This window comes from Hordeum vulgare, chromosome 6H (assembly GCF_904849725.1).
Source record: "Hordeum vulgare subsp. vulgare chromosome 6H, MorexV3_pseudomolecules_assembly, whole genome shotgun sequence".
Taxonomy (NCBI): domain Eukaryota; kingdom Viridiplantae; phylum Streptophyta; class Magnoliopsida; order Poales; family Poaceae; genus Hordeum; species Hordeum vulgare.
The window spans coordinates 210,177,390-210,183,030 of NC_058523.1; positions in this window are offsets into that span (position 1 = coordinate 210,177,390).

The following is a 5,641-nucleotide window of genomic DNA, read 5'->3' on the forward strand; positions in this document are numbered from 1 at the left end:
ACAAGCTTCTCGGTAAAACGGCATACGAGCTACTTACCGGTAACAAACTGCAAGTTGGGTATTTTCGAGTATTCAACTCCAAGTGCTACATTCTTGATAGGCATCGTCGCAATAAATTTGTTCCTAAATCTCATGAAGGTTTCCTACTCGGTTATGGATCATACTCTCACACTTACCGTGTCTACAACAGCTTCACTCAAAAAGTTGAAGAGACGGAAGATGTGAAGTTTGATGAATCTAATGCTTCGCAAGTTGAACAACTGCCAAATGATGTAGGAGATAAGGAACCTTCAGAAGCCATCCAAGATCTAACTATTGGCAAGATTCGTCTCATGGAGGTGAAGGAAAGTACTTCATAAACTCAAGTGGAAGTTCCTACTTCGCGTCAAGGTGAACCACAAAATGACATGGAGGGATCCACAAGCGATACACGACATGATGAAGAAGAGGAAGAAGTACATCATGATGATCCACCTCAACCTTCCTCACCAATACCTCAAGGAGATTACACCGTGAACGACAACATCCAAGATGACGATGATGAAGAAGATCCACCATCCAACAAGAAGAAGTTGTCATGAGTTCGAGCACGAGTGGACAAAGATCATCCGCTGAATCAAATATTGAGATACATACAAACCGGGAGAATCACTCGCTATGAATCTCGTTTAGCTAACTTTTGCGAGCATTGTTCTTTAATATCTAGCATTGAGCCTTTGAAGGTAGAAGAATCCCTTCAAGACCCGGATAGGGTGAATGCCATGGACGAAGAGCTACACAACTTCGAGAGTAATCAAGTGTGGACATTTGTTGAAAAGACCGAAGGCGAGAAAAACATCATGGGTACAAGATGGGTGTTTCTGAACATGCAAGATGAAGATCGACAAGTTGTACGCAATGAGGCGCGTCTCTTAGCCCAAGGATACACTCAAGTCGAAGGTATGGAGTATGGTGAGACTTATGCGCCCGGTGCTAGAATTGAAGATATTCACATTCTTCTTGCTTATGCCAATCACCATGATATTACTCTTTACCAAATGGATATCAAAAGTGCTTTTCTAAATGGTGAAATTGAGGAGGAGGTTTATGTCAAACAATCTCCTGGCTTTGTGAACCCCAAGAAACCTAATCATGTCTACAAAGTTCGTAAAGCTTTATATGGTCTTAAAAATCCCCTAGAGCTTCATACAAATGCCTAACGAAGTTTCTCATTGAAAAGGGTTTTGAAATGGGTAAAATTGATGCAACCTTATTCACTAAAAGAGTTAATGGCAACTATTTGTGTGCCAGATATATGTGGATGATATTATCTTTGGTTCTACTAACCCACATTTTAGTGAGAAATTTGGAAGATTGATGTGAGAGAAATATGAGATCTCAATGATGTGCGAGCTGAAATTCTTCCTTGGATTGCAAATCAAACAATTGAGAAAAGGTACGTTTTCTCTCAAACCAAGTACACCAAGGACTTAATCAGGAAGTTCAATATGCAAGAGTGCAAAGGTATGAGAACCCCCATGCGTACTAGTGGACATATTGACCTCAAAGGAGGACAAACCAGTTGACCAAAAAATTTATCGATCAATGATTGGTTCATTGCTATATCCATGTGCCTCCCATCCTGATATCATGTTGAGTATTTGCATGTGTGCTCGATACCAAGAGGCACCTCAGGAGTGCCATCTATTGGCTGTTAAAAGAATCGTGAGATACCTAATACATACACCAAATTTTGGATATGGTATCCCAAGGGATGTTCTTTTAATCTTTTTGGCTATTCCGACTCGGACTATGCTAGAGACAAGGTTGATAGAAAATCCACCTCGAGTACATGTCAATTTCTTGGGAGATGTCTTGTGTATTGGTCATATAAGAAACAAAACTCAGTATCTTTATCCAGTGCCGAAGCTGAATATATAGCCACCGGATCATGCCGTGTGCAATTACTATGGATTACTCAAACTCTTAAGGATTATGGCATTCATGTTAAAAATGTTCCATTATCATGTTGGTAAAGGAGATATAGATCTTAAGCATGTTCGTACCGACAAACAATTGGCTGATATCTTCACCAAACCACTTGATGAGAAAGTATTTTATCATTTGAGGAGTGAGTTGAATATCATTGATGCTTCAAACTTGATCTAGACTCACTTGGATGCATGCAAGGGCGTGAGCTTGATTGGCAATTCCTTGATGCTATTGATATGACACTATCTTATATTTTGGAAACCTATGCTCCCTTGTATTGCATCTAACCTTTTGTAGGTACTTGGAAGAACAATACTTCACAAGATTGCCATCAACTCACATCAAAAGCAATCTTAACACGACCAAGTATCAATTATCCCTTCTTCGGAGATGAAGGAAGAAGACAACAAAATCATATCCTTGACAATTATATGATAATGAAATTCACTCATGTCATTTGGATATATTATGTTCTTCCTTGCATGACTAACCATTGTAGGTGGAAAGTGAACCAAAACGACATGGATAGCTCCGAACTCAAGATGATCTTCATCAACTTTGAGCATGCACGACAAGCTCACCTACATGCCATGTCATCAACATCATTCGAAGGTATGTACTCATATCCATGATAAAGATTCGCACCAAGTCATGAGGTAAAGCAACTCAAGTGATATGAAGACATTAAAAGCCTAATCGAAAAACGGTATCCCCATTTTGCGCTTAACGATGAGTATGATCTATGATCAAGCATTCTTTCTTGACTGCTCAAGTCAAATACTCCAATATAGGTGAGCTACCACCGCCCTACATCTAGATGGAGTTTCCCATATGGTTCACATTTTCATTGCATACTTCCTTGTAACCATTCAACTCTCATCTATATGTATGTACATATATTTTCAAAAAAAACTTATTATTTCATGTTGTTTTATGTTTTCTTTCAATTGGTATCTTATAACAATCTTTAGATTATTATCTGCCTACTTTTTGTTAAGGAGTTGATTTTCGATGCAAGTTGGTTTCACCAATCTGGGAAACTCGGTCCAACCAATTTTTCCCAGAGACCTCCTATCATTCTCGGTTCTACCGAACCATATTGCCTCGTTGACTCCGAAAATTATCGGTGCCTTTGATTTTGTGATATTTTCTGGACTTTTGCCTTAGGGGCAAAAAGATTTTCAATGATGCAAAGTTTCGTTACCTTCTAATATCTTATTGAACATTTTGGGAAATAAAACTTGTTTTAGCAAAAAAATTGAGGGGGAGAAAATTTCTCTAGGGGGAGACAACCTCAATGATCCCACACAATATAAGAGGGAGATTCATCCAGGATCCCTAATATAGGGAGACATAGTTAAAGGAACTCTTATCAATTCTTAAGGGGGAGAGAAGACAAATTCAAGGAACTCTTATCAAAGATAGATGTATCAAGGATCCCTTTCTCTCAATGAGCCATTACCCTCTAACCTTTTTGGAAATTATTGCCAAAGGGGGAGAAATATCAAACCTTCCAATAAACCTATATAAAGGAGGAGAAATATCACCAATAAGATTAAAAAAAGGGGAGATACATGTTCCTAAGGGAAGGTCCGCCTAAGGGGAGAAATATCAAACCTTATACACTCACGGGAGAAATACCATTAAGGGGGAGAGAGATAAAATTGTTTCAGATATCATTGCTTTACTACTGCTATCTTTTGATTGAACTTGTCTTGCCCTGCCCATTCCTAATATCTACATGCTATGATTCTGGGGGATAGGAAATCTTACTTATTCATTCTTAGGGGAGAAATTTCTAAATTCTCTTGGAGACATATCTATCATCAAATCCTATTTTCAATATGTTCTCCATATCTTAGTAGTTCTGAAGATCTTTGCATCTTTACAATAGAGTACTCTTGTGTTATCTAACACATGTTTTCCAAAATGTACTCCTACTGCTAAAAGGTTCAATAACCTCAAGGTAAGTATATGCATCATATCCCTGTTCATGATGATCTCTTGTCTCTTGCACATATTGTTTGCAAGAGTGAGTCATGAACATGGAAGCTCTTCATTCACATACGTTTGATGCATATAGAGAAGATTTATATGACTTGTCTTGTCCTTATACCTTGTGCATGCCCATGTAGTCCAAAGAAACTATCCTTTAAAATTTATTGCACACATTTAGGTGGAGATTGTGCTAGTCATGGATCTTTCAAAGCTATCATATTCTAATGCCTACCTTTATTTGAAGCTTTGATTGTAGGTTGTCATCAATTACCCAAAAGGGGAGATTGAAAGCACATATGATCCCTTGGTGGTTTTGATAATTTATGATAACATACATTTTGTATTGGACTAACACTTTTACCTAGTATATTTCAGGTATAGTCGACATATAGCTTTGGTTATAGGATTGTGAGGAGATGCCCCTTTGATGCAAGGATGGAATAGTATTGGCTAAAGATTCAAGCAAGAAGACTCTTCATCTTATATTTGTGAGAAATCACTTTTAGTCCATAGGAACGCCAATACTATTAAAAGGGGATGAGGTACTATGATAAATTGGTTGCTCAAGTGCTTAGAGATAGCCACCAAAAATACTCAGCGATTCTCCCACAAAATATCTCTGTGCAAACCGAAACCAGGAAAATCGGTACCACCAACAATTTCCATCCGGCCATACCGATTTTACACCATCTCGGTACAACCAACCATCTCGGTACAACCAACATTTCCATCAGCGCCACCGAGATTGGGTGACCAAGATTCTGTTGAGATAACTTCAAGTTTAGGAATTTCCGAGTTTGAAGTCGGTCTGAGTTTGGAAACCAGTCTAGATCATCATATCGGTACCATTGAGATTCCTATATTGGTCTTCGAGAGAAGTCAAAAGTTTCCACATTTAGTGCAACTCGGTACCACCGAGGTTCATTTCGGTGTCACTGAGTTGGTAATAATGTTGTAATGGTTGGATTTTGGGGGATGCCTATATACCCCTCCACCTACCTCTCATTCATAGAGGAAGCACTCAGAACACACTTACACTTGCCAGATCCATTTCTCTAAGAGAGAGCCACCTACTCATGTGTTGAGATCAAGAGAGTCCATTCTAGTCAATTGAACCTTGATTTCTAGCCTCCCCAAGTTGCTTTCCACAAGATCAATCTCTCCTACCCATGCCAAATCGGAGAGAGAGTTCATCGTTTGAAGCACAAGAGCAAGGAGTTCATCGTTCTACCAGATCTATTACCTTTTGGAGGGTGGTGCCTCCTAGACTGGTTAGGTGTCGCTTGGGAGCCTCCTACTTCGTGTTGTGGAGTTTAACCAAGATGTTTGTAAGGGCAAGGAGATCGCCTACTTCGTGAAGGTCTACCATGAGTGAGGCTAGTCCGGTGTGGACAGAAGCTTTGATGGAATAGACAAGGCACTTTTTCTTGGACCCCTTGTGGGTGGAACCCTCTGTGGGTTGAAGTCTCCACTAACATGGACATACGATAGCGCCACCTATCGGAATCATGCTAAAAATCACCGTGTCAACTTCTTCGCGTTTGATCTTCCTAAACTCTACTCCTTACTACATGTGCAAAGTCTTTACTTTCTGCTACCATACTTGTTGACTAGCATGTGTAGGGTGCACTAGACTTATTAGAATCGCTTAAATCTACCAACCATTATATTG